General features: G+C 45.5%; 2 pseudogenes; both read right to left on the bottom strand.

The window, feature by feature from the left end:
- Positions 1 to 13,153: 13,153 nt before the first annotated feature.
- Positions 13,154 to 13,276, bottom strand: LOC136637847 (5S ribosomal RNA; annotated as a pseudogene).
- Positions 13,277 to 13,457: 181 nt separating this feature from the next.
- On the bottom strand, positions 13,458 to 13,574 carry LOC136637149 (5S ribosomal RNA; annotated as a pseudogene).
- Positions 13,575 to 23,228: the final 9,654 nt, after the last annotated feature.

Below are 23,228 nucleotides of genomic sequence, written 5' to 3'. Positions count from 1 at the left end.
CCACATGTAAGGGAGTGGCAACAGGATACAGGAACTTTGTTGTCTTAAGCCCTGAGGCTTCTGATGGGTCATGGTGTGGTACAGGAAGATGAATTAAATGGGCCTTTAGCCTTATCAAGCAGGGCTCTTCTTATGTTATTTTAAGGATTTGATAGGAGGTTGTATAGGGTGGGCTTTTGCTAAACAGTAGCCATGGGATCAAACCATGGACTACATGGGAGCAAACCATGGACTACAACTACAAACCATGGACTACTATCTTTGAGACTACAGTGTTGTGAGGGTGAGCTTAAACCCTTTACCTCCAACCATAGTCCCAATCTAGACCACCACCACCCCATCATTGCTATAACAAATACCTTGGCAGGCCATCATTCATGGGCAGTTGTTTGTGGGAAATCACGAGTTGTGCCTGCCTGGTACAGATTGTGCGGGGAAGCAAAAATATTTGCCTTGGGACACCGCATGACTTGGCAGAGACTTAGGGCCATTTAGCGCATGCAAGCCTGGCTGAACAGCTTTGAATTAGAATAGACAGAAGGTGTGGAAATCCATAACTGTGGAGCTCGGGGAGAAATATGCGTAAAGGGACACCTCTGATCACTTCTACATTAATGAAAGCATTATAAAGCTTTTCAGCCCCAACCGTTTCTTAGGACAATTAAATCCAGAGAACAAAAATATGTTCATGTTCCTAGCAATGAAAAAAATTGGAATCTCTTATATCACAAATCTATGCATGTGTCTACTGAGAAGTAAGCTGCACTGAGTTCAATGGAACTTACTCCCATGTAAGGGTGTAAAGGAATTCTTAACAGCTCAATCCTATGATGGGTTTACAATGGGGGTTCTCACAATCTGCCACCATAAGTTCCAGGTTGGTGGTCAGCTGCTCCGCCATTCAGTAGGCCATGGCTGCCAGGGCCATGCATGCTGAACCTCCCCCATCCCCCACTGTTGTTGGTAAATTTGGGGTGGGAGTAGTTTGGGGAACAATTGTGGGGGGTAGGCACCAAGACAGGACAGAATGGGGATGCTTCAGGGGCAGATCTATTGTGCCAGTGCAGAGATGAGAGTTCCTTCGTCAGGCCAGAAGGCTTGACATGGGGTTCAGGATATGATGGAACAGAGCTCCACCTGTCCCGCCCCTCCCTCCCCTGTCCTGCCCTCCTCCCACCCCAGCACTCCTCCCCCACCCTGACAAAACTCTCCACTGTCCAGAGCTCTTCCCTCGCTTTGGGTTGAGGCTTCTGGCTGGTTCTGGGCTCGGTCAGGGCTTCTGCACTGACCCGGAACTGAGTATTATGGGAGTGCCTTACGGAACCTTTGCGACACTCAGCACCGGCGTGTCGGGATTGGGCTCTAAGACTTCCAAAGACTTTGCAGTGGAATATTGACCATTTTTACTCAGAAGAAAATCCCACTGATTTCAACATGGTGGAACCTTTAGGAAAAATTAAAGATTGCATTTAGGGTTTCAACCTTGGTTTCCACCACTGTGCTGCCATTCCAACACAGAAATCCCAACACAGGTTATGTGAATCCAGCTATTAATAATCAGGTAGCTCAGTTCTGCAGATCAGCCTACACTCTAGCAGAAGGGGCACAATTAAGAAAATCAGTACAACTACTAGGAGGACAAACTCATTACAATGTACATCATTTCAAAAGTCTCTTTCCTTTTTAATTATTCTCACAGAAAAACCATTAGGGCTGGGAACTCTCCTTTTGTATTCCCCCTGCATAGTCCCTTCATTTTCTCCCGACTTAAAGCAACTGTCTTTATTCTTTAAAGAAGAAAAAAATGTTCCCATTCTTTATTCTTTCCACTTCCAATGGAATACCCACATCACTCTTTAATGCATGCTGTTGGATGTCAAGGCTTGTAATAATAATAATTAGGTATTTATATACTGCCTTTCTGGTACATCGGATTACTCCTCTGACTTTATTCAAGGCGGTTTACATAGGCAGGCGTTTCTAAATCCCTCAAGGGGATTTTTACAATCATAGAGGTTCTCTCTTTCAAGAACCAACAACATTTCAGAATGGCTCTTCCTGGTTTGGTCTCACTTCTGGCCTCCAGTTCTCCCACGCAGGCTGACAAGCAGCTCCATCTCTCACATGGAGGGCAGCCAAGACGCTTCTTGCTCACACCAAGAGCAGGTGGAATCACTCAGCTGGGTGCTGCCAGTCCAACACAGAAATCCCAAACAGATTACATGAATCCAGCTATTAATAATGTAGCAGTAACTGTTACCCTGCACATGCCTGATCTCGTCTGGTCTCAGAAGCTAAGCAGGGTCAGGCCTGGTTAGTTCTTAGATGGGAGACTGCCTGGGAATACTGGGTGCTGTAGGCTTATACTATAAGAGACTGAAGGTTGCCAACCAGCTCAGTTCAGCAGATCAGCCTATACTTCAGCAGAAGGGGCACAATTAAGAAAGTCAGTACAACTACTCGGAGGAGAAACTCAGTACAATGTACATTATTTCTAAAGTCTCTTTCCTTTTTAATTATTCTCATGGAAAAGCCATTAGGGCCGGGAACTCTCCTTTTGTATTCCCCTTGCATGGACCCTTCATTTTCTCCCCTGACTTAAAGCAACTGTCTTTATTCTTTAAAGAAGAAAAAAATGTTCCCATTCTTTATTCTTCCCACTTCCAATGGAATACCCACATCACTTTTTAATGCAGGCTGTTGGGTGTCAAGGCTTGGAAGGTGTCAGCCCTTTGGTTTATTGGTGAGACTCTCACAATGCTTAGGGCACTGCTACTCAAATATATGTGGTGTATCGCTTCAGGAATTGGACTTAGACCTGGAAGATTCAGGTTCAAAACCCTGCTCAGCCATGAAACTTCCTGGGCGACCTAGGGCCAGCCACTTTCTCTGTGCCTCACCTAACCTCACAGGGTTGTTGTGAGAACAAAAGGAGGGAAGGAGCTATGTACACTGCCCTGAACGCCTTGGAAGAAAGGCAGTATTGAAATGTGAAAATTAATAAACACACTGACGTGCATGTAGCACATCAGCTCTCACTCTGCCTCTCCCACTGTCTCAGAACCTCTTGTGAGGCTTGGCACACATCCAAGACCCGTGACAAACCTTGGGAGATAGATAGATAGATAGATAGATAGATAGATAGATAGATAGATAGATAGATAGATAGATAGATAGATAGATAGATAGATAGATAGATATTGTTACGGTCAAAGACCAGCAAAAACAAACATACAATACCGCCCTACAACAGGCGGAATTTAAGATTTCAACATTAAAATACATTCAGCATTAAAATGCAACATTAAAATACAATAAAATAGCCATCAAATAAGAGGGAGTAGCAATTAAAATTTCCTTTCATTTAATAATGCCCTCCCGGGTTTTGTAAGCAGCAGCCAAAAAACTTGCAGTTGGTCTTAAAAGCTGAGAATTAGCCCCTGAAAGAAGTTTCTTGGCCACCATTTCTGTTTGTGACAAGCCCAAGAATTTTCTGCTCAGGGGAATAATAAACTTATCTCAGATCCCCTGATAAAATGGGCAACAGGACATGACATGTTCAAGTGTCTCAACCTCCCCTGAACCACAGGGACACAGTCTTTCGGAGATGGGAGATCTTTCTAAAACAGCCCTCGACAAGTGCCGAAGGAAGAGCTCTCCACCTAGCTAGGAAGAAAGCTCTCCTCTGTCCAGGAAGCTCTAATAATGAAAGATAAGTGGCCGGGGCAGCTATATAAAAGTCTCTGTTTTATAGTCACTCTTGCCTGAATCAAATCCATTGCCAGAACAATCTCTGGTGAAAACCCCAAGTGTCTCAGCTTCGTGTGTACCTCCTTGAGCCAGGTAGATTGAAAATTATCAATTAAAACCAAAGATGTTAGGCCTTGGGTGTTCAAATTTAGATTGAGTCACAAATAAAAGGATGCTAAGGCAATTCTGGCCTTGACTTTTAACAGGCCGGAATCAAGACGTAAGCTTGCATTAGACACATAGCTGGACACTTGAAATATAGATCTTAAAAATTTGGATTGGACACGTTCAAGTGAGACAAAGGAAGAAGAGGAGGGACCAAGAATTGTTCCATACAAAAGTTGGGGCAGGACCTTTGCAAGATATAATCTAATTGCTGCCGGAATATAACAGCCACCTTTAACACAAAAGAACTTGGTTATTGCACTTGCAGACTTCTGGCCAGCTGCAGCCACAGATTCGTGATGAGCGGTTCTAGTTCCAATGGAGTGCAGCATTACACCCAGATATTTATAGGAACTCACCTGCTCTATCTTACGGCCATTAATACTCCAGGGCCTGCACTTAGGTCTCTTGCCAAAGGATATAATCTTGGTTTTCTGGTAATTAATGACCAGCTGGTTTTCTTCACAGAAAAGACTAAACTATTAAGGGCCCTTCTAAGTCCCACTGGGGTCCTTGAAAGGATAACTGTATCATCCGTGTACAGTAGGACAGATATCTTACGGTTAGCTAAAGCTGGAGGATGGAAATCGGGAGAGCTCAGGTGGTCCACCAAGTCATTTATATAGATGTTAAATAAAAGGGGGGCAAGAACACAACCCTGCTTTACACCCTTATAAGTTGGAATAGCATTTGAGAGATGTCCATACCTGGAACATCTTACCTTAAGTGATGTGTTGGAATATAAAGCACGGATTAGAAATAATAATCTGCGATCAATGGCCAAACCCTCCAGCTTCCCCCATAGTTTGACTCTAGAAACAGAGTCAAAAGCAGATTTTAAATCAATGAATGCTGCGTAGAGGGAACCAGAGTATTTCTCCATCGGATGCTGCATGATTATAGCGTGTCCATTTGTGGCCCTGCCCTCCCTGAAACCAGCCTGTTTCTCTGCAAATAGGTTTTCTTGATCAGCCCAACATCTAAGCTTCTCTAGAAGATGGCCAGCGTAAAGCTTGCTGATAATGCTCAGCAAGCTTATCGAGCGGTGGTTGGCAGGGTCCTCCCTCTTACCCTTCTTGAAAATCAGGACTATGACAGCCTGCCTCCAGACATCAGGAATGCAACCTGTGGAGTCAATTATGGTAAATAAAGAAGCTAAAAATGGAACCCACCAATCCACATAGTTTTTAATCAATTCAGGAGGGATGTTATCAATGCCAGGGGCTTTGCCTCTTTTGAGTTGATTGATTAATGAAAATAACTTCGTCTATGGAAACTGGAGGCCATTGGGGCATGTTGTTAAACTCATACGAAGTGGCTTTACCATAAGAATCAGCATACAGCTCATAAAAGTAATGCTCCCAAGTACTACCTGGAATAAGGGAATCTAAAGGAGATAATTCTTTGAAGGAAAAATCAATTTCCAGAAATGGGCTTGATTTTTCTCCTTAGCTGGATGAATGAGCTGCTCCCATGATGCCTGGACATCTGCTTTCCTCTTCAAGAACTTAGGGCTGATTGTTACCACTCTTTTAGTGTTGGGGCTACTCTGGGTAGGACCAGGGAGGTTGAAGGGTGGTTTGGGGATCTTGGTCTCCACCTCTTTAAATATCATATGCAGAGAGCTGCACCCCTTAGATAATCTCCTCTAAGTTTCTTGAAGTAAAACTATGTTGTAGTTCCGATGAAAAAAAGAAATGTCCTAGCTTTTACAGTGGGTCCAGACTGCAATGTTCCAAGAAGCAATTAACAAAAATTTCATTCGGTACAATGCAGGCTTATCCTTGTGTAGTCTGGCCAAGCCTGCCTCAACTGACTGCTGGTCTGAATTACAGTCTGCAGTTATTGCGCCTAGACCAAGGTCGTCCATAGGAACACTCACGTTGGACCACAAGGTAGCCCTTTTAACGATAACTGTTGGTTCTAGCAGGTGACAGGGCCGCTTTGATGAGGGCAGACCTTTGTTCTTTGGAATCACCTCTGACAAGTTTTGGCCAGAGAATCTGGAGACAGCTGGAAGGGCATTGGCAATAGATGACCTCACCTTGCTTCACAGAGGTTAGCTCAAGCTTATGTAATACAGAATCTCTAAAGTGACGATGCACCTTAAGCCGGATAACTCAGAGGCCTGTGCAAGAAGCTGCCTTGGGATATTAGTTGTCCCAAAATGAAGAAGAAAACACTCCTGGTGTCTCACGTTGGACAACCTTTCCAGCTTATAAAGATCTATCTCAGCGGGGGTCTTCCTGAGAAGGAACGCAAGATGCTGTCTGGCCTTCCATTTGGAGGACCAGTCTATACGTCTCCCCCGAAAAGGGGAGATATTAATAACTAAACTGTTTATATCCAGCTTAAGGGCAGCAGAATCTTTCTCAAAGGTTGTCTGTGTAAAATGACTGCCAGGCTGTGTTGTAGGGGTAGCTCTTCTATTTATAAATTCAGTCTCCCTACTACTTGTCTGGGCATTCACCTGATTCGCTGGCTGTAAATTTTTGTCCCTGTCCTGAAGCAGATTGGTGATGCAATCAAGCTGAGTAGATATTGCTTGAAGTATCTCAGCCATGAGGAAATTCTGGTTGATTAAGAATTCAATATCCATATTTCCCTTCAGATTATTAGCATTTCTCGCACATAATAAGCAGCTACTGTCCTGTGTAACTTTAGGAGAGGGTTGCCTTAAAGAGCTCTCATTTGCACACAGAGCTTCCAAATAATCTGGATTGCTCTGTTCCTTTAATTAATGCAAAAAAAAAAAAAAAATCTTCAATCTTGGATTGCTTAGTTGCTGGAGATAACTTTTCTCCCTCCTCACCCTCAAGGGAGTGAGACCTTTTCAGTCCCATAATAATTTTTCTCTTTGTTTCCAATTGGAGAAATAACTTGCTGGAATCTGGTGTATGCCACAAGAACTATAAATAATTAAATCTAAAGTCCTCAGTCCATTGGACTTAAAGGTCAATAAAAGCAGTGGTACCTTAATAAGGAATCCTTGTCAAATAAGGTTGTAAAAATTGTGGAGACCCACGTCCTAACGATTGCAAACTGGGGGAGCATTTAGACACTTTACTACTGTGGAAATGTTGGCTGGCAGTCATCTTCCTCCAGAGCCTTGGATGCGAGGTGATGAGACAGGTCAGGAGACAGCTGCTGACTGTCTTGGGAGCCTTGTCAGAGACTGGGAAGAGTGGCACAAGCCCCTGGGCTAAGAGCCATGGGCAAAGAGCCCTTTGGCCCTTGCCCTTCTGCCCGCGCCAAAGGCTCACGCCTCTGGCAAGCCCTGCAGTGAAATAGCACACACCTGCCAATGAGGAGGAGGAGAACAATCAGTCAGTCAGTCCCCAGCAGGTCAGCAGACTTGAAGGCTCCACCCCCAGCAAGCTAGTCCCTCAGCTGAGCTTAGTGGGCCCTTCCACAACCTTGGGAGACTTCACCAACAACTGGGCTGGTATCTATGGGGGAAAAAAGGTCTCACTCCCTAATGATCCATAGAGCTCAATTTAAATCCCATCTGATTTTGACACGGCCTGAATGGTTGGCAACCTTCAGTCTCGAAAGACTAAGGTATAAGCCTACAGCACCCGGTATTCCCAGGCGGTCTCCCATCCAAGTACTAACCAGGCCTGACCCTGCTTAGCTTCCAAGATCAGACAAGATCAGTCATCTGCAGGGTAACAGTTGGAAATTAGATTGGACTGGAGCAGAAGAAAAAGGAAAAAATGAAATCCATATTGAAAACAAACAAACAAACAAAAAAGACATGGATTCTAATGTAGAAACATGAGTATTACCAATGGTTATAACCATCCTTTGTGAGGAAGGGCAGCCTGGATAAATATTTTCTTTTGCACGTTTTGATGATGTTGTGCAGGGTGGCATGGGGGGTAGGAGAGGGTAGTGGGAGGGTGGTTTGGAGGTGGGAAGGGGGTGTTTTGGGGAGGGGGAGGAGCATAACAGGAGCCAAATTGGGCACAGGAGGGGATGGAGTCAGTGGTGAAGGCACACACCATATCCAAACCTCACTTCCAGCAGCGCTACACAGGCTTCCCAGATTTGCACCAGCTATATAGCTGGTACATATCTGAGAAGCCCACAGGGACAGCTAGGCCTTTACTCGGGCTAAGGGGAAATATAGCCCCTTACGCCGAGGTGACCTCCAGCCACACCCTAAACTGCTTTGGATGCAGCGCAAGCCGTGTGGCCGCACCAACACAGTTTAGGATTGGGCTGCCCATGGTTCCCTGTCCTGAAAGGGCTCACAGACTTGGTCACCTGTGACAACCATCATGTCACACAATTGGTATAAGGTTAAAACAGCATGAGTTAAAATAAATTATAAAAATTTTGACTTACTGAAGTTTCCAAAAGTCCGTCTCTGAACTCAATCCCGTTTGCATTGACTGATTTCTAACCTGATAGCGATGTGATTTTATAAGGCTATGCTTAATCAAAAAGGGAACTTAATGAACAGGATTAAAAATTAATTAATTGTAAGCATAGTTAAATACAGCCAACACTTTACTTCTTTCTCATAAAATCTATCTACTATGAAAAAATGTCTTTTTTAATTACTTTCACACTGGACTTTCAAATAACTTCTAAAATAAGTCTGATATGTTGGGATATCTTTCTTCCTCATTCCAATACTCCTCCTTTTCATCATCTTTTTTTTATGTAAACGCAGAAAACTATGATTTTTTTTTTTTTAAATTGCATTCATTGATTCTGAGCTAAACAGAGGGGGAGCATTTTGGGAAAAACCTTTGAATGCCACCAATGTACCCCCTCCCCATGAGGAAAAAGATGACACAAGTGTGGAGAACTAAAGAGAAACTTTATAGAATCCCATGCAAGTGTAGGCAACTTTTGAAGTGAATTAAAAATGGGAAGTACCATACCAGATAGTAATATATTAGCCGTTGTGAACGTCTCTTGTTGAAAAGTGGTATATGGAGAAGGGCATATCTGCTGATCCCATATCTGCAGTTTCACTTATCTGCAGATTGGGGATCCTCAGCCTTCCCGAACCCCATGAGGTCCCCAATAACACCCTCTGAAGGCAAGGGGAGCTTCAGAGGTGCCTTCACAAGGCAAGGGGAGCAAGGGGTGCCTTCACAAGGCATTGTGAGGACTGTAGAAGCCCCTGAAGGTTATGAGGGAGGCTCCTCTGGCCCTCATAATGACTTTTAAAGGCATAAAAATGTCATTTCTGCTTTTGCTGTGAAAAAAACAGAATTGACTTTTCCCCCTTTTTTCAGTCATTCTGAGCCCGGCAGAGACTGCTTGCAGGGCTCAAAAGACCCTCCAGAGGTGAGGGGAGTGGATCTCCACTCACCTCTCAAGGGTGGGGGAGGCGCCCCCCATATGCTGGGCCAGTGCTGGGCTACTGCCAGTGGAACATTGGAGCTGCACTGCTTGGCGGTCACACATACTGCTGGGTAGCAGAGAGGTAGGTGGTGGCATGAGGGAGGCGAGGTGGGGAAGAGGCGTTATGGGGTGGAAGGAGATGAGAAAGGCTGGGGAGAGGGCAGGGAGGAGGTGTGCCAGGGCAGGGAGTGGGGCAGGAGAGATCCACCAGATCCTGAGCCACTGAGCCTCCAGATCCACTTTGCTCCACCAGATCCTGAGCCTCTGTTTTGGGTCACCGGCCCAACACAGAGGCTCAAAATTCTACACCAACCCTTGGGATGACATAGAATTGAGTAGCCCCACTGTGGGGCTATTCAGCTTACCTGGGGAAAGGGGACCAAAGTCCCCTTCTCCTGAGGAGCTGCCTGCAGAGCACACAGGATGCAGCAGCAGACATTTTCTGCCCCGCTGCAGCCCTGGACACCAGGAGTGCAGGACTGGACTGTAAGTAAGGAAGAGTAAAGGACCAAGCACGTTCTTATCGTAACGTGATGTTTGTCCTTGAGATGTCCATGTCTTTGTCTCGCTCTACTCAAGGCTCTATTTGCAATTGATTTAGATGTGCTTTCTAAAGTAGCTGTAATCACAACATCCCACATTGCCGTCTTCTTCCGTAAAAGCTGAGGAGGGACATAAAATAAACCGTGCAAATGGAAACATGCTGGTCTGTCATGAAACCCTTAGTTCTGCATTGCTTCGGATCCCCCAGAATGCTTTGTCCAGCTCGAATATCCTGATAGATTTGTCAGAGTCGGGCCATAAATGAAGTCTAACTTGTCAAGGAGAAATAACAGCTATTTCCTTAATTGCATCTCAGTTATTCGCTCTTTTTCTTTTCTTTTTTGTAGGGTCCAACATTTTGGCCTATTCCACATTTTATTGCTGTAAGGGAATTAAACCAGTAGGACGGCTAACCTGAATTAATATGCAGGTTGACTGACAAACAGCAATGGGTTGCGGTGCATGCCAATTGTTAGTATGTAATTATTTGCATCTGAAGTTTGGTCCATCGAGGAAAAAAAAACACGTACAAAGATGAAATTATACACTGCTTTTGAGCTGCATTTAAAAGGAAAAGAACCAGAATAACAGGTTGATACCTTTTATACATCCAGATGATTGTAATATAACTCTGTGAGAGTATGACTCCTGCACACACACCCCAATAAAGACCCAGAGAGAGCTGAATTGGTTGAAAGGGCTACTTTATTAACTATTTACAAGTTACAGCAGGGTCCAACTTTGCTCTCAGTCCCATGCAGGTTCTAGAGCTGGGGGAAATGCATCTAACCGTCCACCTCCCCCCAAAAAATAAAGGGCAGTCCACCAGACTCAACCCAGCACACCCTTCCTAGTCACTCAAGGGTTGAGGCAGCTGGATAACACCAGCCACAGGACAAAACTTGCATGCCAAGCATATCCAGCCTAAGAGAGTACCAGGTAAGAGATCATCGAGCCAGGTAAGCAAGTGTGAGCAGGCAGAGCATTCAAGCAGGACTTGCTGCCTCCAGGTGGACATCCAGGTCTTACCTATCTACCTACCCAAACCCACACGGAGCCTGCCTAAAGTGACCAGGTGGAGGGGCCTATTTAATACCACCCCTTTTACAGTCTGGGGTAGGCAAAAAAAACCACCTGCCTAAAGATGCCAATATGGCAGGTGGCAAAAAATTCCTGCCTAGTCCCTAAAATGCTGGCCAGCTAATCTCAGACTGTGGTCAGGCATGGAGGGTGGGGAACCACGGCTAGAGCCCCAAAGAGTGGGTAGTTGAGGTGCTGCCTCTAAGTCCTGCTCTTCCTCCCCTCCCAGCCAATCAGCTGGGCCCAGCTCTCCATGTGCCTTGTGTGTGTGTGTGGGGGGGGGGCAGAACCAAAGCCAGGTGGCGCACTAACTACGTGCCACCAGAATCCTATTTGTACTATTTTAAATACGTTGGAATTATTTTTACTTAGTGAGGCAGCATCAGATTGAAAGATGTGGGATAAAGCTAGGGTGCTTTTCAAACACAGCCCTCAGCTATGTGGGAGTCACTGCTCACCTGCCTTCAGCATGACACAACCTTATGGGGCATGGCTGAACATGTGTCTTCGCCATGGAATGACATAACCACATTGATGGGCCATCACATCGTGCCTTCCCACAGAATATGCACTCTCAGAGAGATGATGTTCAAACTCTCTGTAGCAAATTAGATTTGGTTGCCTGATGATGTCACAAGCAGCATGCAAAATCCATCGACAGCCCAATCCTAACTTGTGCTGGAGCAGGCAGGCATCCAGTGCAAGGTTGGGGCCGACTGTGGCACAGCCTAAGGCAAGGGGAAACTTTTCCCCTTACCCCAGGGAGAGCCAAAGCAGTCCCAATGGGTCTACCTGGATCTGAACCACCTCAGATCCGAGTAGAGCAGAGCAGCCTGGAGCTGCTTCGCAATGCCCAGGGAACAGGGCTAGGATCCAGCATAACTGCCAGGTCCTGGCCCCGCCTCCCACTCCCTTCCCACCTGCCCTCGGGAACACCTGCCGCCCTCCCTCCCTCTGCTCTGGAATGCCCCTTCCCATCTCCTTCCCACTTCCTCCCTGCCCTCCCCATGCACCCCCAAGACCCCTGCCTCAGCTGAGCTTATCTGACGCAAGCTTACCATGCCAGATTAGGATCCAGTGTGGGGAGGCCATCACAACTCCTTGCGCTGGCCTCCCCGACTCTTAAGTCGACGCAAGCGTGCCTTATGGCATGTTTGTGACATCCCCGGGTTGGCACAATTGACTTGCACTGGCCTAACCCAGGGGTTAGGATTGCACCCAGTGAATGATAGCAAGTTAGGGCAATGTAAAGGAACAATTGAGTATGCTTTAGAATTTTTTTTTCCTTTTTTGTAAGCAAGGTGTTTGAAATGTTAGACAAAATCCTGACATTGTTTGACTCAATCGTACCCTAAACCACTGTTATAGGAAATGTATTTCATCCTGTACTAGAGCACATGACTAGCATCTGGTCTTCTGCCAACCTTAAAGAGCTGGGCAACTTTAACAAGCTGGAATCAATCTTTGTCTATAGTCACAGAAGAATACATACATGATTACAAATTTGCTTGTCCATGATAGTCAGCTCTACATTACATTTGCTGGCTGAGTGTTTGCCATTAAGTCTGAGTCGAAGGCGATTGAGAGCCATTGTTACATGCTGAACACCCGTATTCAGAGTAAGTATAAAATGAGAAGCATCTTATATTTCTCTAAATCTTCCTCTGATTGCACAGACAAGATACACTTAAAAATTCTGATTAAAAGAGGGAATCAGGACAGGGCTGAATGCAGGGCTGATCAGAGCCTGTATTTTGAGCAGAAAGGCACTATTTGGATGGAGTACTAGGGAGGGATACTGCTCAGTACCAAAGCGCCTGCCATTGTGTGGCATCTTTTCTATAGGAAATTCCAAAATGCTTTTTTGCATTTGAATTGAATGGAAAGTACGTGAGCCTCAGGTAAACAGCAGGCAACATCTCTCCGGGTATGGCAGATTGGCGGCAAGGGGTCCCAAGGACGGCAATCTGAAGGCAGAGGAAATTAAGCTCAGGTAGTCAGTGTATTTTGCCAAGAGGATGATGCCTCTGAGAAAAAGATGGATTGCAGCTGTATAGTGGAAAAATGATTCTGAAAACATTACAGCTGCCTAAAAAAAAAAAAATTCAGTCAAAATGAAAATTGAGATTTGCCCTTCATCTTCCTGAATATTAGTGTGCTGGAAAGTATATCGGAAGCATTTGAAGAGAGCTGCCTGGTTTCCCCATGGATGGTTGATTGGCAACCTTCAATCTCGAAAGACTATGGTATAAGCCTACAGCACCTGGTATTCCCAGGCGGTCTCCCATCCAAGTACTAACCAGGCCTGACCCTGCTTAGCTTCCGAGATCAGACAAGATCAGGAGATGGTGTTCAGTATAGGGAGATGGTTGGCAACCTTCAGTCTCAAAAGACTATGGTATAAGCCTACAGCACCCGGTATTCCCAGGTGGTTTCCCATCCAAGTACTAACCAGGCCTGACCCTGCTTAGCTTCCGAGATCAGACAAGATCAGGAGATAGTGTTCAGTATAGGGAGATGGTTGGCAACCTTCAGTCTCAAAAGACTATGGTATAAGCCTACAGCACCTGGTATTCCCAGGCGGTCTCCCATCCAAGTACTAACCAGGCCTGACCCTGCTTAGCTTCCAAGATCAGACGAGATTGGGCATGTGCAGGGATGAATGAGAGGGTTCCCTACCAAGGAAGGGAGCCCTGCAAACTCAGGAACCAACAAATGAACTGTTTCTTTATTGGTGGGCTATGGCTTCATGAATCCCCTAAAGAAGCCCAGATAGTTTCACAGGCCACCCAATCTTAACCTGCTCTGGAGCAGGCAGGCCAGCGAACCTGCCCTGCATCCAGAGCAATGTTGGGGTCAAAAGCAGTTCAACCTGGGGCAAGGGGAATCGCTTCCCCTTACCCTGGGTAAAGCCACAGTAGCCCCAATGGAACTAGTTGGATCTGCACCACCCAAGAGCTGGTGCAGATCCAAGCAGACCAGAGCTGCCCTGCCCAGCAAAAGGACCAAATCCTGGCTCCACCCCCCCAACCCACCACCTGCCCACAGGTCCATCCATCACCTGTCCTCCCCTGCCCCGAAAGGCCTCCTTCCACCTTCCCCACACACCCTGACTCCCACACTGGCCTGCCTTGGCCAACGCAGGCTTACTTTCTCTGCTGGCCCAACAGGGCTTGGACCAATGTCCGGAGGCCGGTGTACATCCATGCACCAGCCTCTCTCCTCCGAGAGTGGCGCAAAACTGCTTTACAGCAATTTCACAACACTCATTGGCCGGCGCAAGGGAAGAGCCATACTGGATTAGGTCAAAGGCCCATCTAGTCCAGCTTCCAGTATCTCAGAGTGGCTCACCAGATGCCTCCAGGAGCCATTTTCTTGCACCTGGCCATCTGAGGTAGCCTACTTCTAAAATCAGGAGGTTGCACATACCCATCATGGCTTCCAACCTGTGATGGACTTTTCTTCTAGAAATCTGTCCAATCCCCTTTTAAAGGCATCTAGACCAGATGCCATCACCATATCGTGTGGAAAGGAGTTCCAAAGATCGATTACACGCTGGGTAAAAAAATATTTTCTTTTGTCTGTTCTAACTTTCCCAACACTTAGTTTAGTGGATGTCCTCTGTTTCTGGTGTTATATGAGAGGAAGAAGAACATGCCTTGCTGGTACTGCATCAAGCATTCCCTCTGCTACCTACAAACCGCTACGTCATCCTGCTATGCCACTGGGAACTGACTGTACAGAGTCATATGATACTGCAAAAGAAAATTCTCCCCCCCCCCCCAAGATTCTAAAGAAATTGCAGTTAGGACAAGTTAAGTTCCAAAAATGCACGAGCTGCATCCATTTCGGTCATTAATTTTGAACGGAATGCAGACCCCGGCATATCTTCCCCTCTCCTTCTGTATTCTATCCAGCTAGTTCTTTTTGAGAGTTGGGTGCAGATCAAGCGCAGTCGTAAACAAACATTTTTGCATTTGTGACCTACTTCTGGAACTTGGGATTTCCTGTAAACAAACCTAGCCAAAGCCTGTGTGTTTCATGTTCCGTAGGGAAAAGGCAGAGTTGAAAGAATTCAGGAGGAGTTTTTGGCTGGTGGGTTGCAAACTCCACCCCATCCTTTAAAGATGAGCCAGCGGAAGGAAATGAGAGCAAACATTAAGCTAGCTTTTGAAAGTTTTGTTTCCCAAATGGGTTTTGTTTTGTTTGTTTGATTTTGCATCACTTATTGTGAAAAGTAATTATATTTATTTGTATGGCACCATATAGCTGCCATCTCAGACCTAGTCTCTTTGTTACATGTGTTACGCTGTCTGTTAAGTTTCCTGCCAGTTCTTCTTCCATGATTATTCAATCTAAGGCTGCAATCCTATCCACACTTATCTGGGAGTAATCCTCATTGACTTTTATGGGACCTCTTTCTGAGTACACATGCATAGGATTGGGCTCTAAGGCCACACCTGGAGTATTGTGTTCAGTCCTGGTCGACACATCTCAAAAGGTATATATAATGGACATAGAAAAGGTGCAGAAGAGAGCAACCAAAATGATTACTGGGCTTGGGCACCGCCCTTACGAAGAAAGACTACAGCGTTTGGGGGTCTTCAGTCTAGAAAAAAGGCACCTGAGGGGGGACATGATTAACTATGCAGTGGATGGATATTGTGGAGAGAGGGATGTTCTCTCCACAACACCAGAGCCTGGGTTAGTCTGTGGAATTCCTTGCCACAGGATGTGGTGAGGGCATCTGGCCTAGATGCCTTTAAAAGGGAATTGGACAAATTTCTGGAGGAAAAATCCATTACATGTTGCAAGCCATGGTGTGCATGTGCAACCTCCTGATTTCAGAAATGGGTTACCTCAGAATGCCAGTTGCACCAGGATGACTTGTGTGCTCCCTGGGGCATTTGGTGGGCCACTATGAGATACAGGAAGCTGGACTAGATGGGCCTTTGGCCTCATCCAATGGGGCTCTTAAGTTGGACTAGATGGGCCTATGGCCTGAACCAACAGACCTGTTCTTATGTTCTTATGACATCTTACATTTTCTTTTCTCATCAGGGTCCATGAGAGGAGGTGTAGGGGGTACATCGTACCTGGGACCAGGGTCAAAAAGAGGCCTGGAAGCCAATAAAAGGGAGCTGGAAATTTCCTGGTATCTCAAAAAAGAGGCCTGGAAGCCAATAAAAGGGAGCTGGAAATTTCCTGGTATCTCAGAAAATGTTTGCATATATTGTGTGAACACTAGCATTCACACATATCCCACATAGTTTGATATGTTGGGATTTGTACAAATTATGATCCAATGGAGAAGGGAAAGGGCCCAAAAGAATCTCTGAACCCTCAAAAGGAGCCTCAGAAACCTTTGAACCCCCTGATAAAATTCCTGTCAGGGGCCCTGATGCCAGTTGTCTGTGGATCGGGTGATTCTGTGGCCATGCTTCATCTGAGGAAGGTGGCAACCCTCTTTCTTCTAATGTAAAGTGGTGGTTGTTTTGTTGCCTCTCCACACTGGCAACTTTCCAGGAACTCACGTCATCTCAAGTCTGATGGAATAAATACGTCTACATTTAATTTCATTAGGCAGTGAGCCAAATGATGATAATTGGAAATGGCTACTCAGAGAAGATAAACTTTACCCCGCATGAGACCTAGAAACCATTTAATGCATAATCTATATATATTACTCCAGTCTGGATCGAGAGAATATCCCCTCACTCTCTGCATTGCTGTTGGAAGTGAGTGAGTGGGGGGAAACTATGGATATTATGGGATGGAACGGCAAAAAAAGAAAGAAAAATTTGTCCGTCTTGGGTGGGGTCTTCAATTAATTAAAAGTATCACATCATATAAGGTATTAAGGGTGTGTGTGTGTGTGTGTGTGTGTGTGTGTGTGTGTGATGTTTGCTTGCACATATATTTGTGCAACCCCTGCTAATTGGGTAAGAGGCACTTTTTCAAGTGGGTGCTCCTTTTTTTAGCAGGGGGAGAGTAACTGGCCCACCTCACCCCAGCACTGTCTGTTCTAGTGGCTGTCTGCTGGTATTCCCTGGCATCTTTTTAGATTGCGAGCCCTTTTGGGACAGGGAGCCATTTAGTTATTTGATTTTTCTCTGTAAACCGCTTTGTGAACTTTTAGTTGAAAAGCGGTATATAAATACTGTTAATAATAATAATAATAATAATAATAATAATAATAATAATAATAATAATAATAATATTTGTCATGAGAACATAAGAAGAGCCCCATGGATAAGGCCATAGGCCCATCTACTCCAGCTTCCTGTATCTCACAGTGGCCCACCAGATGCCTCAGGGAGCACACAAGACAACAAGAGATCAGTAGGGTCTCTACTACTGTCAACCCAGTCTTAACCTTCTATGTAGCTGGTAGGCCAGTGGGCCTGGGTTGGGACCCAAAGCGGCTCAACCTGGGGCAAGGGGAATTGCTTCCCCTTACCCTGGGTAAAGCGCTGGAAGCAACCCCAGTGGGGCTGCTCAGATCTGCTGCCTGGAATAAGTGCCGGATCCTGGCCCCACCCCTGCTTACCTGCTGCGCACCCATGGGCCAGCCCATTGCCCACCCTCTCCCCACTGTCCCCCACCCTGAAATGCCTCCCTCCTGCCCCCCCGACTTCTGCACCAGCCGAGCTAGGCTGGAGCTGGCTTACCGTTTAGACTAGTTGAGTGGGGCTTGCGTCAGCCTTTCTCCTCCAGAGACAGTGTGAAGATGCTTTACAGCACTTTCTCAACCGTCATGGGCTGGTGCAAGGGACTTTCAGCGACCCATCTCCTTTTTAGGATTGGGCCTTAAATTACAGTCCTTCCCAAGTCACCCTATCATTTGGAGACTCTGCAGAGATGCTGATCTGCTTGCTGCTTCCTTCTACCACAAAAATCAGGGCCTTCTCTGTAGTGGATCCATAGTTCTGGGGCTCCCTTTCTTGGTATATTTCTTGACGTAAGCGCTGACCACTTTCAAAAGAACATGAAGGCACTTCTTGTTAGGAAAGACCATAAGCGTTCAAAGGTGTCTCCGCCACACTATGGCTCCTTGCTCCAGATACAATTTTTGTTGATGAATTTGTACAAGTGCAAGAGTTTTAAAGGTGGGAGATGTAAACAAACAGATCTCATCTGGAACCTTGGAAGCTTCCCAGCCACCACAGGAATGGTGGAAATTATAGGAGAAGGTGCGATACTGCCTGGGCTGGGTTGGTTCACAATTATACTTGCATAATACCAAGAAAATACTGTATCTAAGGGTGGAAGAAAGAAAGATTGAGTTTATTTTCCCAGTTGCCATCCCTTCCACATCAGCCAGTTCTATATGGGGACACAGGAAACCTTTCACAGAAGCAATCCAGTGTATTGACCAGGGCCGGAAGACACATTTATGTGACTTATCAATGAAGTGTTGCACTTGGAGGCCTTTCTGGAAGAAGGTGGAATTTGTGTAACAGGCACTCTCTTCCCTTCCCCCGAGGTTCAAATTTTTGCTTTTATTATACTGTTGGGCTCTCCCCCCCCCAAGAAGTCAGGGAATTTCAGTGCCCAACACATCCTCATTGAATATTAATGTCAGAATCATAACAACGGGGGCTAATAATGCTGCCTTTCACCACCGCCTTGTGAATTACACATCAATATTAATGACACCTTTGTTAACATTCAGCGGTGCCTCCATCCGGCTTTTCTTGCCAAGGGTTGGATGATCTGCCTTTGCCAACAAACACATATTTCTAAGATGTCAAGTCAACCCAGGTAATTTTGCAGGAGATATGTCCCAATGTTGCCTATTGTGATGCTCATCTTTCTATTTTTTTCCTCCGATCCTTGTCCAGATGTCGCTTTAATCTGCTAACATCCCTCTAAATTGTGATGTACCGAAGGCCTGGTATCATTATTTCAAACTTATTACCGAAAACAAACCAACAAGAAAAGACCAGATGCAGACACACAGACCCCAGCACAACTGTTGAAAGTTCACATTCTTTTGCAAATCGGCCGTCAGGAGAAAGGAAGTCATTGATCGGCAAAAAAAAAAAAAAACCATAAAGAGTTGTTACGCCTCTCCAAATGGCTTGCCCATGGTATAGATAATGGCAGGTTGGCTTTCCAATGATGTTCCTCTAGATGACAGGGAATTGTTTGAGGGCTCGGAGCCTTTGTATGAAATGTAAATGCAATTGCCAGCAGCCACAGTCTTATTAATAAAAGTAGAAAAAGCATCATCGCTAATTATCGCAAGCATCATTTGCATTTTCTAAACATTTACATTATTTTAATCTAACCATGGAGCAGATGCTCGTGTGAGTTCCAACGCAGTGTTTTGCAAAATTAGTCCCCGCCATGAGTAAATAATAATAATTTAGGGCAAAGGGGGAGGGGTAGAGAAACAGATCTTGGATATTTTTTTTTTAATCCCTTTTTTGGTTGAGAAAAGAATGCCAACAAAACCCACATTTTTTTTTGACAAATCCAGCATTCTGATGGTTTCAGCAAGACATTTGAATACAAGATCACAGCTAACAAAACCTTGTTGCATGCTTTATCATCCGATTCCATTTCATCTGTGGATCCGGCACATATCTGTGGCAAATTAACCTCTGTCAAAGAGAGAGAGAAAGAGAGAGAGAGAGAGAGAAATGGAATTGATTTGTACTAATCTAATTTAGAGGAGGCTGGTATAAAATCGTAGTGGGGGCTTAATCACATCTGAATACAAACGGCGCAAAACGGCGGCTGCTAAGTAGCAGATGCAATGTCCGCGCACACGAGGGGGAGCGCAACATCGATGCCTCTGCCATTGAAGAGAAGGAGATTCAATTCCCAACAGTGTTTGTTGGATTAAGACTTGAAATTGCTTGTTTAGGCAGGAACAGCTGGATCTTGGTTCCTATCGGAGCAGGAGGCGTCGGTCTTTGCAACAGTTGCCGCTTAAAGGGGAAATGCTGTTTTCTTGCTCACTTGACATTCCCCATTCTAGATTAGATGACAACCGACAAACGGCAACAGGAATGCCCCCAGGTCCAATGGCAGTTCAATAGATTGCAAGCTGAAAGTGAATTTGTATGATTTTACCATGAAATCAGCAGCAACTGTTACCCTGCACATGCCCGATCACAGATTCGTCTGATCACGAAAGCTAAGCAGGGTCAGACCTGGTTAGTACTTGGATGGAAGACCGCCTGGGAATACCAGGTGCTGTAGGCTTCTACCATAGTCTTTCGAGACTGACGGTTGCCAACCAGCCAACCAACCAGTGGACGATATCAACAATCAACAATGCTGTAAAGTAGTGTTTCTCAACCAGTGGTACAGGTACCACAAGTGGTTGCGGTGGTGTTTTGTGGTATTCGCGGGACCCCTGGACCCTTTCCGCCTGGCAGCGAGACCAGGAACATGATGCAGCAAACATTGGTAGGAGGCTCAGTTTGGCAAAGCATGCTTTTTCATGCAGAGGATGGATAAAATGGATGGGGGATGTTCTTTTCCCACTCACACAACACCAGAACCAGGGGCCATCCACGAAAATTGAGTGTTGGGAGAGTTGGGACAGACAAAAGAAAATCTTTCTTTACCCAGTGTGTCATTAGTCTGTGGAACCCCTTGCCACAGGATGAGGTGATCTGGCCTGGATGCCTTTAAATGGGGATTGGACACATTACTGGAGGAAAAGTCCATCACAGGCTGCAAGTCATGATGGATATGTGCAAGCTCTCAGTTTTAGAGGTAGGCTACCTCAGAATGTCAGATGCAAGGGAGGGCACCAGGACGCAGGTCTCTTGTTGTAATTGAGTGCTCCCAGAGGCATTTGGTGGGCCACTGTAAGATACAGCAAGCTGGACTAGATGGGCCTTTGGCCTCATCCAATGGGGCTCTTAAGTTTTCATGTTCTTCTGCTTGAAAAAGCCCTCCTATCCACCCTGAGCCTTTTGCTAGTGTTTGTCATGTCACATCTGGTCTCCCAACCCAGAAGTACCAGGTGTTGATGTCATTGTCAGTTACTTCCAGAGGTACTTTGAATAGGTGGACCATGTGAAGTGGTTCAGCGGAGGACAAAGCCTGAGAAACGCTGCTATAAGTCTGTCTCTTGCATTGACTACCTGTGCAAAATACAAAATCATGTGTACAGGATGATGGCTGCATGAATGTTTCCAGTGTGACTTTGCTGTTCATTACAGAGAAGCAACAGACTCATCCTTTCTCATTCACTGTTTGTGTGTATTTTAAAGGGTCAAACCACATTTTAAATCTGGGTGATATTGATATTGTTGGCAACCTTCAGTCTCGAAAGACTATGGTATCGCGCTCTGAAAGGTGGTTCTGGAACAGCGACTAGTGTGGCTGAAAAGGCCAATTTGAGAGTGACAATCCCTTCCACACTGGGAGCAAGTGCAGTCTATTTTAAAGGGTCAAACCACATTTTAAATCTGGGTATGCTGCTCATATTGGAAGCAGCATATGCATTTTATACTTTTATCATCACTTTGCATTCAGATGACCTTACCCAACTACAAAATATCATGTGTGAATCAGCATTAACAGAAGCACCTGGCAAGTCACTGAATCCTTGGCTGGAAGCACTGGTGTACTTATGAGGGGTCAACCATCAGGGGGAGCAAATGCTCTGGGATGCCATGCTTGCAGGGTGCCACTGCTGTCCTTGGTCCCCACCCCCACCCTCCTCGTCCCACCTGGAGGCCTTCAGAGGCCTTCAGAGGCCTTCAGAGGGCCTTTAAAGCACACTTCTGGTTTTCGGGTGAAAACTGGAAGTAAGTCCTTCATTCAACTTGGTTGGTGTGACTTGATTATATCGTTACGTCACCCCCAAACTTCTGGACCTCCACCCTCCTTGAGGGTACCATGCAACAGGTGGTACCCACCCTAGAGATGCCTCTACCTCTCTTATACCTCTCCAGTTGCCATTGAGCAGCTCAGTGCCTCTCAGCCTAGCCTGCTTCATACAGTTGTGGCAAGGGTAAAATTACTGCATAAATGCACTCTGTTTCCCCTGGTACTGACTCTTGTCTGATCACTGAAAACAGATGCCATTGGTGTAAGCAACGGCACTCGATTTAAGTTGTAGGTAACCAGCTTTCTATAGCAACAATGTCTGGGGTCTTCTTATGCCTCTGAGCAAGCATTCCAGTCTCTCTTTAATGGACCACTGGAAACACCTGAGCAATTAAATGCCTGCTTGGTCTCCCACCTTCTCTCATTCGCACTCTTCTAATTGTAAGCCGAATTTTGTGATCTACATTCTCTCAAGCCAGCATCAACCTTTCGACAATTATTATTCACAGCGGTGGTGCAGCAGGATTTCAAAGGGTAGGAGATGCCCTCAATTTGCATCCGGCTTCATTTGTCAGGAAATCTGTTTGCTGTCGGGGAAGGCGCTTTGCCATCCAGTTCTATTAGTCATTCAGTTAAGCAGCAAGATTTGCAATTAACACTTGCGGTAATTAGGCCTCTTTTTTTCTTTTTGTTTGGTTGGGTTTGGAACCCACCTCTGTCTTTTAATTAAAATTCCCCGAAATTGACAAAAATGGATATGTTTCGCTGAGCCAAATGAGAGAGATGCATTGGCTTTATCGCCCTTTTGTGAAACTTCATGCTAGTTGTTTATTGCTCGTGGCAAGAGGGAGTGCGACTCCGTGGTCCAAAAGGAACCATTTTCAAGGACGGCTAATCCTTACTATTTACTATGCAGAGGAAACTGTCATAAAAGCAAAAACACTCGATGCAAATTGAGAGCCCCTGTTGGAAAGACGTGTTGTCTTTAGAGCAACTCTAGAGGTCTATGCGTACTATACCTGCTTTCTTTGCACATAAGGGAGAGTGAGACTTCCACCGTACACACCAACCTCATGTTAATGAATCCGGTACATAAATATTCCGTCCACCGGCAAATGCGGCAAGACAGATTCCAATTACAAGGAAAAAATATATCTTGAAAGAATGAAACCCTTGTGTACTTAATGGCACAATACCATGATTACCAAGACTGCCGGCGCATCTGTGCGCCCTGTTTATGCCCTTATCAAGTACACCCAAAGCAGCACATGTTAAAGATGGATAACTTCTTTTATCAGTAGAATAAATATATGGCTACATGTTTAAGAGGTCTCCGGTGTCACGTTTGCTTTTATCAGTGAAAACGGAGCTTCCAAAAGGTGAAACTGCCACGGCATAAATAACAGGAATGCATTTCCCCCTGAATTGACTTACAGGGTAAATGCTGTTTGTGCATTATTAGTTCTGGGAGATGAACCCTTCTTGATAGCATGTAGGATATGGTGAATATGCCCCCAAATGATACC

This window comes from Tiliqua scincoides, chromosome 1 (assembly GCF_035046505.1).
Source record: "Tiliqua scincoides isolate rTilSci1 chromosome 1, rTilSci1.hap2, whole genome shotgun sequence".
Taxonomy (NCBI): Eukaryota; Metazoa; Chordata; class Lepidosauria; order Squamata; family Scincidae; genus Tiliqua; species Tiliqua scincoides.
Note: the sequence above shows the minus strand (reverse complement) of the source record. Positions and strands in the feature narration are given on the sequence as shown.